The sequence below is a fragment of the Pleurodeles waltl genome, chromosome 12 (assembly GCF_031143425.1).
Source record: "Pleurodeles waltl isolate 20211129_DDA chromosome 12, aPleWal1.hap1.20221129, whole genome shotgun sequence".
NCBI classification, from domain to species: Eukaryota; Metazoa; Chordata; class Amphibia; order Caudata; family Salamandridae; genus Pleurodeles; species Pleurodeles waltl.
The window spans coordinates 643,759,091-643,773,605 of NC_090451.1; positions in this window are offsets into that span (position 1 = coordinate 643,759,091).

Sequence of the window (14,515 nt, forward strand, 5' to 3'; positions counted from 1 at the left end):
AGAGTGGCAACGCATAACGTCAGATGCCTGGGTGTTGAATATTGTGCGGAATGGCTACTGTCTCAGGTTCATAAGCCCCCGCCTTCTATTCCACCCAAACCGGTGAATTACCATCTCGACGCTCTCAAAGTGGAAGTAACAACCCTATTACAAAAGAAGGCGATAGAACCTGTCCCTATCAACCAGCAGGGAAAGGGAATCTATTTGAGGTACTTCCTGGTACCAAAGAAAGACAAACAAGAGTTCCGACCCATTCTAGATCTAGGGGTAGCCAACAAATGGGTTCGCAGAGAAAAGTTCAGGATGCTATCCTTACACCAAATCTATCCCCAACTAGGTCAAGGCGATTGGCTCTGTTCAATAGATCTCCGCGACGCTTACTTCCACATTCCTGTGATCAAAAAGCATTGGAAGTTTTTGAGATTCCTCGTCGGAAAAAGTCATTACCAATTTACAGTGCTACCTTTCGGCCTCAAATCAGCACCGAGGAGGTTTTCCAAATGCATGGCGGTGGTGGTAGCCCATTTAAGGAAACATCGGATATTCGTCTATCCCTATCTAGACGATTGGCTCATAAAAGCATCCACATACCTAGAGGCCCAACAGCACTTCTGTTGGACTCACCAGCTACTCCAGAGACTGGGCCTTCAGGTCAACCTCTCCAAGTCCACGGCAACACCTGTACAGAGGTTGCACTACTTAGGCGCCATCATAGACACCACTCAAGGAAAGGTGTTTCCTTCGGAGGTACAACGTTTATCAATCCTCCAAAAATGCCAGCAGCTGGAGAAAATGCCTCAGGCCACTGCAAGAGCGATATCCTCTCTCCTGGGGTCAATGGCAACTTGCATCTACCTCACTCCCAACGCTCGCCTCCATATGAGACCTTTACAGGAATGTCTAGAGAATCAATGGTATCAACTAGTAGACGATTGGGAGAACAGCATCCTTCTTTCTCCCTATGCCATTCAATCTCTCAAGTGGTGGTGTTCTCCGAACAATCTTCTGAAAGGGATGCCATTCCACCAACAGCCTCCAACTCAGACCATAGTCACGGATGCATTGCTGCTCGGATGGGGAGCGCACATGGATCACCTCCAAATACAAGGCTCTTGGTCGCAGAGAGAACGACTTTATCACATCAATCTTTTAGAGCTTTGCGCAGTCCATCTTGCACTCAAAGCCTTCTTCCCCACACTGAAGGCGAAAACTCTGCTTCTCCAGACAGACAACATGGCCACCATGTACTACTTGAACAAACAAGGGGGTACCAGATCCAGGACTCTGTCTACAGAGGCCCAAACAATTTAGCACTGGCTTCTAGCCAGGAACCTATCAATAGTGGCAACGCACCTTCTGGGCATACAGAATGTCCAGGCGGATGCCCTCAGCCAAGCAATGGACGAAAACCACAAGTGGGTTTTGCACGACAACGTCGTCCGCTCCATCTTTTCCATGTGGGGTACCCCTTCCATAGACCTATCCGCAACCTTAGAAAACAAAAAATGCCAAGACTTCGCTTCCAGGTACTACCATCCAGGAACATTGGGAAATGCCCTTGGGATAAACTGGTCAGGAGCATTTCTTTACGCCTTTCCACCGCTTCCCCTGATACCGACAGTCCTCCTCAAGCTGTCCCACTCCAACACCAAGATGATTCTCATCGCCCCAGAATGGCCACACCAGTGGTGGTTTCCAGACCTCCTTCACCGGTCACTCAGACCACACATCAGATTACCTTGCCGCCCCGACCTTCTCACGAAGTTTCGAGGCCAGATGAGACATCCCAACCTCTTGTCGTTGAATTTGGCAGCATGGCTCCTGAGCTAGTACAATATGGTCACCTTAATCTTCCTCAGGACTGCATGGAGATTCTAAGGGAGGCAAAACGCCCTTCCACAAGAACAGCTTATGCCTTCAAATGGAAAAGGTTCTGCATGTGGTGTTTGGACAAGAACGTTGACCCAATAACATGCGGAGACAAAGCTATTCTTCCATATTTGTTAAACCTGGCGAAGTCTGGCTTACAGTTGTCATCAATCAAAGTACACCTGGCAGCTCTAACGACATATAGAAAGAGTCCTTCCCAATCCTTTCTTTAAAATTCCAATCATAAAAGATTTCCTAGAAGGTTTGAAAAAGGTTTTTCCTCCCATTAGACGGCCATCTCCTCCATTGGAGCTTAATATAGTCCTTTCGCGTCTGATGCTGCACCCTTTTGAACCAATACACAAAGTATCCCTCCAGCATCTTACATGGAAAACTGCTTTTCTGGTTGCAATCACTTCAGCTCGCAGGGTCAGTGAGATCCAGGCCCTTTGCGCTCAGGAACCTTATAAGGTTTTTCATTCCTCAAAAGTAGTAATGAGAACACATCCTAAATTTCTACCTAAAGTCATTTCAGACTTTCACGTAAACCAAACCATCTCCTTACCGACTTTCTTCCAAAATCCATCTACTCCTGCTGAGAGAACCCTACATTCTCTCGATGTAAAAAGGGTTTTAAAATTTTACTTGGATAGAACAAAATCTTTGCGCAAATCACAGCAGCTGTTTATTAACTATGGCCCAGTTAGAACAGGTCTGGCCACCTCCAAACAATCCTTATCCAGGTGGATTGTCTCATGTATTGTTATTCTGTTATCAGTTAGCAAATAAATCCCTCGATGGCAGGCCAAAAGCCCATTCTACTAGGGGGAAGGCAGCAACTGTTGCTTTGATGAGAAACATTCCTTTAGCAGAAATATGCAAAGCGGCTACCTGGAGATCTGTCCACACCTTTACTAAGCATTACTGTCTTGATTCAGATGCTAGGACAGATGCTCAGGTTGGACAGGCCTCTCTTAAGAATCTCTTTGCGTGATTTATTGTGTCTTTATTGTTCTGTCTACTCCACCGCGGTTATTGGGATGGGCTTGCTAATCTATTCAGTGCTTATGACTATACATGGAAATCCCCTACGAGAGAAGGAATAGTTTCTTACCTGTAACTCCAGTTCTCTCGTAGGGGTATTTCCATGATAGTCATAAGCAACCCTCACTCCTCCCCGGTGGGGTTGACATGAGGATAACTATAATAATAGTGATATTGTTAATGAAAGAGATATTCAGATTTCTCCATGTCATATTACAAGCCTACAAAAAGAACTGAGGCAACTGCCTTTTGCTATGAATGATGGGATACAGGAAGACTTTCTTTTCTTAAAGGCACAGCTCTATTTACATTCTGTATAATGGCAGCCTATGGGCTACACTGCCCTGCATTGTTTCATCCTCATTTGAAGTTGTAAATAAGGTTGGAAAACATGTTTTTTAGAATAAATATGTTTTAAAGGTATATCTGTACTACAGTTTCCTTTCTTACCAACCAAAAGAATGAACCATTTGGCCTTTATAGCCTTTCCTCTAGGCTGCACATTGATATTCTTAAGTGACTTTACAGGCCTTTTTTCAAGAAAGGCAAACATCTACACTTAAGAATACACTTCAGAACAGTGCTCCGGGGTCCCCACAGGCGTGCAGAACTATTCAGTGCTTATGACTATCATGGAAATACCCCTACGAGAGAACTGGAGTTACAGGTAAGAAACTATTCCTTCTAGTGGAATGTGCTTTAGGTGTGATTAAAAGTTGTCTTTTTTTCCTTAATGTAACATGTTTGTATACATTTAACTATCCATCTTGCTATCCCTTGTTTAGAGATAGGATTCCCTTTGTATGGGTGTTGAAAGTCAACTAAAAGCTGTTTTGTTTTCCTCAATTCTTTGGTTCTATCTACATATTACATTAGAGCTATTTATGGTCAAGAGTATGAAGGGCTCTTTCTGCAATTGAGTCTGGCTGTGGAAAGAAGACTGGCAATTCCACTGTTTGGTTTATGTGAAAAGGTGATACCACTTTCGGCATAAATTTGGGATTTGTTCTAAGTACAACTTTATGTTTGTGTACTTGGAAAAAGGTTCTTCAAGAGTGAATGCTTGTATTTCACTAACTCTTCGCAATGACGTAATGGCTACCAGGAAGGCAACTTTACATGTTAAGAATTGAATCTCACAAGGATGCATGGGTTCAAAAGGTGGGCCCATGAGTCTGGTGAGTACAATATTTAGATTCCAAGTAGGTACAGTTGGTGTTCTAGGGGAAATAATATGTTTTAATCCTTCATTGAAGGCTTTTATAACTGGAACTCTAAAAAGAGAGGTATGTTGAATAGTCTGCAAGCATGCTGATATTGCAGTAAGATGGACTTTAATGGATGAGAAAGCTAGATTTGATTTCTGCAAATGAAGTAGATAGCATACAATATTTTGTATTGATGCTGTAAGTGGATCAGTATTTTTATATTGACAGTAGTAAACAAATATTTTCCATTTGTTAGCATAGCATTGCCTATTTGTAGGCTTACATGCTTGTTTGAGAACTTCCATGCATTCTAAAGGAAGTTTTTAAGTATCCAAATTCTATGACTTCAGGAGCCAAATCACTACGTTGAGAGCATTGTGATTTGGATGTCTGATTTGTCCCTTGTTTTGTGTTGACAAATCTGGTCTGTTTGGAAGTTTGGAGTGAGGTACTACTGACAGGTCTAGGAGTGTTATGTACAAATGTTGTTGTGCCCACGCTGGGGCTGTGAGTATCATGGTGAGAGAGGTCTGACGTAGTTTGTTGACCAGAATGGGAAGTAATGGGAGAGGGGGAAAAGCGTAAGCAAATATCCCTGACCAGTTGATCCATAAAGCATTGCCCTTGGATAGAGGATGTGGGTGTCTGGATGCACATTTTTGGCATTTTGTGTTTTCGCTTGTTGCGAATAGGTCTATTTCTGGTGTTCCCCACTTTTGAAAGTACTGTTGAAGTACATGAAAGTGAATCTCCCATTCGTGTGTCTGTTGGTGCGTCCTGCTTTGGAGATCCGCTAGCTGATTGTATACTCCTGGAATGTATTCTACTGACAGATGAATGTGATTGTGAATTGCCCATTTCCATATTGTTTGGGCTAGAAGGGACAGTTGAGATGAATGTATCCCGCTTTGTTTCTTCAGGTAATACATGGTCGTCATATTGTCTGTTTTTATCAGGACAATCTTATGTTTGAGAAGGGGTTGAAACACTTTTAGGGCAAGGAACACAGCTAATAATTCTAAATGGTTTATGTGAAAATTTCGCAGTTTTGAATCCCATTCCCCTTGAATGGTAAGGTTGTTGAGATGAGCTCCCCAACCTATCATTGATGCATCTGTTGTTATTGTGATCTGAGGCACAGGGTCTTAAAATGACCGCCCCTTCATTAAATTGCTGAGATTCCACCATTGAAGGGACTTGTGCGTTTGGCGGTCCAACAACACCAGCTCTTGCAATTGGCCCTGTGCTTGAGACCATTGCTGTGAGAGGCACTGTTGTAGTGTCCTCATGTTTAGTCTTGCATGCGCTACTATTGCTATGCAGGATGCCATCATTCCTAATAATTTCATGATAAATCTTACAGAGTTTTTGGCCGCATTTGTGGTCTAAAATTTTGGAAAGCTTGTATCCTTTGTGTATTTGGATAGGCTAAGGCTCTTTGTGTATTTAAAATAGCACCTAGGTAAGGTTGCACCTGTGCTGGCTGAAGATGGGATTTTTGGTAGTTGAGAGTGAACCCTAGTGTATGTAGGGTGTCTATTACGTATTGAGTGTGTTGCTGGCATTGTATAAAATTGCTTGATTTTATTAGCCAATCGTCTAGATATGGAAAGACATGTGTTGCCTTCTTAGGTAGGCTGTCACTACTGCTAGACATTTTGTGAATACCCTTGGAGCTGTTGTTATGCCGAATGGTAGAACTTTGAATTGATAATGTTTTCCGGCTATCACAAACCTTAGGTATTTTCTGTGTATAAGTTACTTATCTGTAAATCCTAGTTCTCTTCCAAGGGTATCCTCATCAAAGTCATAAACATTGAATATTCCCGCCCATGTGCAGGGACCCCAGAGCATATGTAAACACACATGTATATGTATGAAATATATATAAAAAATAACATTTTAGTAGATACTTTCAATACAAGTATAATGTATACATGTTTAAAATAGTAATGCAGCCTATGTTGATAAACAGGCTACAAATGCTTTATTTCTATGGAGGTTTTGTTTTTTAAACAAACATTAAAACCTTCAATTAGAGTTAAAACTTTCTGAACCCCAAGTAGAAGTCATAGAAAGTATAAGCAACACATTTCAAAAGAGAAAAACTACATTGAAAATAAAGGAGCATTATTAGCCAATGGGCTGCATGCATGTCTATACAGTAGAACCCAGATAATTGGCACCGTGCCTTCAAGACCCTGAGCACCTCCAGTATCCCACTATGCCTCAGGGGTGAGAGTGAGGTGACAGTTGGTTCACAGTTAGGTCTGTACTTTTCTTGATGATAAAGCTCAATAGATTAGGCACATGGTCATCACTGCACTTCTAAAAGAATAGTGTCCGGGGAGGAGGGTGGGTTGTTTATGACTTTGATGAGGATACCCCTGGAAGAGAACTAGGATTTACAGGTAAGTAACTTATCCTTCTCTTCCAGGAGATCCTCATCAATAGTCATAAACATTGAATAGCTTAGCAAGCCCATCCCCTACCTCTGCAGACTGACTGATGGAAGTGCAGGAAAAGACAATATATTATGCAAATAAATTCCTTAGAGACGCTTGACCAACTTGTGCGTCTGCTTTGGCATCTGAATCTAAACAGTAGTGCCTGGTAAAAGTATGTACAGATCTCCATGTGGCACGTTTACAAATCTCGGGATGGGCACATTCTTAAGGAGGGCTGCAATAGCAGCCTTCCGTCTTGTTGAATGAGCTTTAGGCTTAGCTGATAAATGCTTGTTAGCCAATCGATATGCAGTCAAAATACAAGGCACTATCCATCTAGAAATAGTTTGTTTTGAGGCAGCGTCGCCTGTCCTCATATGCCCATAGTTAGCAAACAGACAGTCAGATTGTCTCATTGATTTAGTCTTATCCAGGTAAAATTTGAGCACTCTCTCAAGCTCCAGGAAGTGCAAAGCTTTCTCCGCCAGAGTAACCGGATTGGGGAAAATTGTCAGAAGCGATATAGTCTGATTAATGTGAAAATCCAAACACCACCTTAGGTGAGAACGATGGATGAGTCCTCAGGACTACTTCGTTATCATGGAAAACCCTGCAAGGTTATCTCGAAGATAGAGCCTGAATTCCACTGACCCTACTAGCCGAAGTAATGGCTACCAGAAAAGCGGTCTTCCACGTAAGGTGTTGCAAAGAAGCTTTGTGGATGGGTTCGAACGGAGAGGCATGAGTTTAGATTACACCACATTCAATTCCCATGGAGATGATGGTTTCCGAATGGGTGGAAAGACTTTCTTCAAGCCTTCTAGGAAATCCTTAACTACTGGCATGGTAAAGAAGGATTTCTGAGAGGGCGACTTACGATAAGCTGTAATAGCAGATAAATGTACCTTAATAGAGGAGAACTGCAGACCTGATTTCGCCAGATGGAGCAGGTAAGGCAATATGACATCCTCCTGAGCCAAAATAGGATTGTGATCGTGTTGTCGGCACCACATGTAGAACCTCTTACACTTGAACAAGTAGGAACGTTGCGTAGATGGTCTTTTAGACTCCTTTAAAATGTTCATACATTCCTGCGAGAGCCCTAGATGCCCATACTGGCTCTAAGTTTTGCTGTCCTGGGAGGTGGACCGGTGTAAGGGACATCCCTCTCGCTATCAACCAGTGCCAGATGGTTTGAGATTCCAGAGACAGAATGGGATCTCGTGTCCCCTTGTTTGTTCAGATAGTACATCAATGTTGTATTGTCCGTCTGGACCAGAAGAGATTGTCCTTTGATCGTTGGTGCAAACGATTTGAGAGCAAGGTGAACCGCACTGAGTTCCAGTAGGTTGATATGGTAAGTCTGCTCTTTGCTGGACCACAAGCTTTGAGCCTGAAGGGGACCCAGGTGAGCGCCCCACCCCTGTAGTGATGCATCCGTTACCAGAGTGTCGGAAGGAATGGATTGGTGAAACGGAGCCCCGACTTACAGGTGATGTTTGTGCATCCACCTTTGTAATGATTGCAGAACTCCGGTAGAAAGAAGTATTCTGGCCCATATTTATACTTTTTGACGCTAAACTGCGCTAACGCAGTTTAGCGTCAAAAAATTTAGCGCCGTCTAACGCCATTCTGAAGCCCCATGCGGGCGCCGTATTTATGGAATGGCGTTAGCCGGCGCTAGCAGACCGGCGCTGCCTGGTGTGCGTGGAAAAAAAACACGTAGACCAGGCAGCGCCGGCGTAGGGGGAAAATGGCGTTAGGGCGTCTTAAAATGGGGCAAGTCAGGTTGAGGCAAAAAAATCGCCTCAACCCGATTTGCGCCATTATTTTCGACGCCCAGACGCCATTTAAATGACTCCTGTCTTAGTAAAGACAGGAGTCATGCCCCCTTGCCCAATGGCCATGCCCAGGGGACTTATGTCCCCTGGGCATGGTCATTGGGCATAGTGGCATGTAGTGGGGCACAAATAAGGCCCCCCTATGCCACCCAAAAAAAATTACAAAATATAAAAAATTATACTTACCTGAATGTCCCTGGGGTGGGTCCCTCCATCCTTGGGTGTCCTCCTGGGGTGGGCAGGGGTGGCAGGGGGGGTCCCTGGGGGCAGGGGAGGGCACCTGTGGGCTCATTTTGAGCCCACAGGCCCCTTAACGCCTACCCTGACCCAGGCGTTAAATAGTGGCGCAAATGCGGGTTTTTTTGACCCGCCACCTCCCGGGCGTGATTTTTGCCCGGGAGTATAAATACGACGCATTTGCGTCGCCGTCATTTTTTTAGACGGGAACGCCTTCCTTGCATCTCATTAACGCAAGGAAGGCGTTCACGCAAAAAAATGACGCTATTTGCCCATACTTTGGCGCTAGACACGTCTAACGCCAAAGTATAAATATGGCGTTAGTTTTGCGCCGAATTTGCGTCGAAAAAAACGACGCTAATTCGGCGCAAACGGAGTATAAATACGGGCCTCTGTCCTCCCAGTGGGCTGTGTGCTGATTCCACTGATCTTCTAAAGCCTCTTGAAAAGGTCTCATATGCAGTCTGGCATTCAGGACAATGAAAATGCAGGAGGCCATGGAGCCCAACAGAAATGTAACCTGATGGACCGTAGGTCTGGGAGTACTTCTTCGTTATTGATGATAGTCGTTCTTCCGAAGGATACACTCTTTCTAGCTTTGTATCCAGTATTGCCCCCAGGTAGTGGAGGTTTTGAGTTGATATGAGATTGGACTTCTGGAAGTTGACCTGTAAACCCATAGAGTTGAAAGTATTGAGAACCAGGTTAAGGTGGTTTACAGCCTATTCTGTGGTGGAAACTTTGAGCAGCCAATCGTCTAGGTATGGATAAATGAAGATTTTCTGCTTTCTCTAGTGTGCCGCTATCGTTGCCACATATTTGGAGAATGTGCGAGGGGCAGATTTTAGGCCAAAGGGCAGCACTTTGAACTGGTAGTGTTGAGACGCGATCACAAACCGGAGGAATTTTCGATGTTTGGGTACTATTGGAATGTGAAAGTACACATCCTGTTGATCTATAGAGCACATTCAGTCTCCTTGGTGTAGCTGAGGGAAGAGCCAGCATTCTGAATTTCTGTTTCCAGATGAATTTGTTCAGTAGTCTCAAATCCAGAATGGGTCTGAAAACCCCTTCTTGACCCTTTTTTGTTATATGAAAATATAGGGAGTACACTTGTTTTCCCCTTTGAGCAGAAGGAACCTTTTCTATTGCTCTCTTTTTCAACAGGATGCAAACTTCTTTGCGTAGTAACGATTGGAGGGCAGATGTTGACCTGGCTGGTGGTAGAGGAGATGGAGGGGATCTGAAACGAAGAGAGTATCCATTCTCTACAATGTTTAGCACCCATTTGTCTCTTATTATGGCGTGCCACTCGGGAGCGAACTTTGCAATACTTCCCCCAACTGGAGTGGTGGACAGAATTAAGGGAAGCAAATCCTCATTGCTTGCCGGAGGTTTTGGGGGTAGACTGGTGTGGTCTGCTTTGTCCGCGATCTCTTGCAGTTTTGCGAGACTGAAACAGAGGTCGCCCTTGCGTTTGAGGTCTCTGGGACCAATGAGGGGTTTGAACCCTCTGTTGGTAAGGACGCCTGTCAGAAGACCTATACCTCCGCCAAAGACTTTTCACCTCTCTAGACCCACTGCTCTCATTGTGTCAACTTCTGACGTCATTTTAGCCATCTCTTCATCAGTGTGGGCGCCAAATTAGGAGTCACCATTAAACGGCAGGTTTAGGATGCGATGTTGTGCTTCCCGCTTCAACCCCGTAAGCCTTAGCCAAGAAGACCTTCTTGCACAAACACCATGTGCGTATCCGTGGGCCGCCAAGTCCGCGCCATCTGCAGCAGCGCTGATAATCTGATTGGCCACCAAACTCCCCTCTTGAAGGATCTCTTGGAAGTCTTGCCTGTCTTCCCTAGGCTACTTCTCTGTGAACCTTTTTAAAGAATCCCAGAGGGACCGGTCGTATCTGCCCAACAGTGCAGAGGCACTCAAGACCTTCATAACTGACGCTGATGTGCCACACATTTTTCTGCACAGCGAGTCCAGATGTTTGCTCTCCTTACCTGGAGGAACAGTTGACAATGAAGCCACCGAATGTGTCTTGCAGGCTGCGGCTAAAATAACAGAGTCTGGTGGGGGATCAGCTCTGAGAAATAAAGGATCCTGCTCTGGGGCCTTGTATTTCTTTAGGATCCTAGCTGGCGCTGAACGCAGGCTTGCTGGTGTCAGAAACGTTTCCATCGTCGGTTGAAGGAGACCAGGCACCAGTGGTAGTAACTTCCTGGTAGATGTTCTGTGATTTCGGGTCTCAAAAATCACAGATGAAGAGGTTGATGCCTCTGGAACGTCAGTGTTTAGTTTCTGGGCCCATTCTAAGCAACACCTCTTTGAAGGTCGTTATGTCGTCCACTGGGGACACTCTAGCCGGTGGGGAGTTCGTCAAAGTTGGAGAATAGTCTCTGATGGAAGAGTTAGATGATATGGACCACGAAGAAGCTCTCCGCTGATGTCATGATCTAGAAGACCTCGACCTAGATCGCCGTCTGGAGCGTGACCTTATCCTGGATCTTGACGGACTGCCTCCATGTCTAGGACTTGGCTGGCCAGATGTTGGGCCAGCCCGCTCTTTGTGCGTTGTTGGTGAAGGTGTTTATGGTAACAACACTGACGGTGAATACATCTGTGAATATTGTGAGTCTGGAGAAGCCGGTGTGTTGTTAAGGCTCCCCAACCATCTAGGCGACAGATTTATGGGCAAGATGTGTCCCAGCGATGTCGGCCTTGATGCTCCCGATGACCCACTCCGTATAGAGACCACCGGACCTTGTGGAGGGAGATCTGCCTCAGCAGCTGGTTGTGCTGTCGCTTGTTCCTGATGCGTCGCTCCTTGGGAGACAGGTGTAACTGGTGATAGCTGTCTCGACGTTGATCAACGGTGCACCGTCGTCGATGGAGGCCTACGCACCTCTGACGCCAACTGAGTTTTAGTCTGGTCTGGTCTCGGCCTCGACAGCCGGTCCGTTGCATGAGTATGTTTCAACGTCATATGTTTCGATGTCGAGTGATGGACCAGCGACGAGGAATGCCTCAGCTCCGAACGATGTGGTGACCTCGACCTCGTTCTCGACGTTGAGGGCTGGAGCGACTTCGGCATAAGAGCACTCCTATGCTTGCTCAACGTCGATCGGTGAGTTGCCATCGACGGAGATCTATCCTAAAGAGGGCGATGAGCCTTCGACGTCATGTCTTTCAACATCGGTTGAATCGCCGTCGACGGCATCGTAGCCTGGTGATGTGACGACGGAAGTGATGAAGTCGATGGGGAACAGGCAGGTATTTTCTTAGCGAGTGATGTCAATCTAGCTCGTCGTGCATCAGCATGATCTTTAGAAGTTCTGGGAAGAAGATGATGAAGTTTTTTCTCTCTCATGAAGACGAATACTTTCTCTGTCTTTTAAAGTCATTTTAGACAGATTTGTACAATGTCTGCAGTTGTCAGGGCAGTGACTCTGAGGCAAACACACTATGCACACAGTGTGTGGATACGACTGGGCCGCCTTCTTCCCACAGGAAGGGCATTTCACAAAAAGTGAAGGCATTTTAAGAAAGAAAATAATCACTTCACTCAGGAAATAAGGGAAGACATCGAGTGAAGTCTGAAAAACAAGGTTTTTAGATTATTTTTCTGTTGAAAACACCGGAAAAATTAGAGCTCAATGTTCCAGGATCCTCACAGAAGAAGCCGGAAAAAAGAACTTGACCTAAATGTGAACCAACTGTTACCTTACTCTCACCCCTGAGGCATGGTGGGATACTGGAGGTGCTCAGGGTCTTAAAGGCACAGTGCCAATTTTTTTGGTTCTACTGTATTGACATGCATGCAGCCTATTGGCTAATAATGCTCCTTTATTTTCAATGTAGTTTTTCTCTTTTGAAATGTGTTGCTTATACTGTCCATGACTTCTACTTGGGCTTCAGAAGGTTTTAACTCTAATTGAAGGTTTTAATGTATGTTTAAAAAAAAAAACTCCATAGAATAAAGCATTTTTAGCCTGTTTATCAACATAGACTGCATTGCTATTTTACACATGTATACATTATACTTGTTTTGAAAGTATCCACTAAAATGTTATTTTTTATATATATTTCATACATATATTCATGTGTGTTTACATATGCTCCGGGGTCCCCGCACGTAGGCAGGAATATTCAATGTTTATGACTATTGATGAGGATCCTCTGGAAGAGAAATGGAAATACGCATCTTTGAGGTCTAGTGCAGTCATGTAATCTTGTTTCTGATGGATACAACTACCTGTGGATTCCTCACTTATTGAATTCTCCCCTTGCACCAGCTTTCAACGGAAATCTTCTTCCTAGCTTTCGCACGTCGACAAGGACGTCACAATTGCCCACGCGACGCCGTCTGACGTCATACAGGCAATAAGAGGTCCTCGCCGACGTCAGTACCAACCTTTTTTACGTGCCTTTGAGACGAATAGGTAATTGAAACAAATAATCATATAACAATATTTAATTACACCAAAAGATAAAAACATCAGTCCAAAAATGCCAATACTATGTATAGCAATCTTACAAACTCTCCTTTCTCTTTTTTTTTTTTTTTTTTTTTAAATGAACTTATATACATAAATAAATATATACATTTTATTTGAAAACCATCAACTACCAAGAGGAGCACACCCAAGGATAGCTTGGTAAGACCAGACAGGCAACGGGGAGGCGGGAGGGACCGTGAGGAATCCACAGATAGCTAATGTATCCACCAGAAAAGGCGTTACCGAAGGTACGTTACTCGTTCTTTTGTAGTAGTGGGATGACGCCCTGCAGAGTTACCATGTGAAAGTGTTCTGACAGGATATGTAGGCCTGAAACGGCCTGAGTTGGGTGCACACGCCCAGAAGGACGAAATCTAGTTTCCGACTGTACCATCGGTTCGAGGCTAGGTGGAAACGCGATCAAAACAATACCGACGATTAAGGGAGTTTTCTAAAGTTTCTGATTCAAAATCTCGTAGCGAGAGGAAACAGGTCCGAACCCGACAGCGGAAAGAAAACAATCTAACAATGGGGTCGATGACCATGCGCAGTATGACCAAGACTCGTGACTCCGAAAATACTTCTTTGAAGAAAAACAACTTGTAACACTCCAAGCCCAACACTAGATGGTGGAATAATGCATAGCGTGTATCTTCAGCTACACATGTCATCGAACATATATATATATATATATATGTGTGTGTATATATATATATATATATGTGTAGATATATATATATATATATATATATATATATATATCACGATCATAGGCTACGATGGAAAGTCAGTTTAATATCCTATCTATGTCCTTTCTAGAAGAGGACCAAACTTTAACGATAACCAGTCAGGCAACAGCACCCTCTAGAATACTCCCAACAGAAGCTGAGTCCCTCAGATGTTCTACTGCACGTCGTATGAAGGGAGTCTCCCTGAGCTCTGCTCAGTTCTTCAGCTATTACTTATTTGGGGATTTTCCAAGATTATATTTCATGTTTCATTTCTCTAACCTTGGCACTAATAGGTCAGAGTAGCAGAAAACAAGGTAAAGGACTACAAAACATGCCTAGCCTTTTCCACAAAAATTCTCACGTTCTGAGAGATGAGCTATTATTGGGACTACAGAATCTTAAATCTGTCACTTATGATGAGGAGAGTGCAAATTCCTTCACCTCACAGGAGAGGTCAAAGGGAGAGGTTGCGCAAATGATCCCCAGGAGGCACACAGAAAAGTCATACAAAGAATTACTGAGTTTTTATAAGGTACTTCTCACAGGGAGAGAAAATTGAAAAAAACAGACCCTCAACTCCCTCTTAAACATTGACTCTTCACATTGGACTAGTCTACGATGGCCTCGTCTAGACAG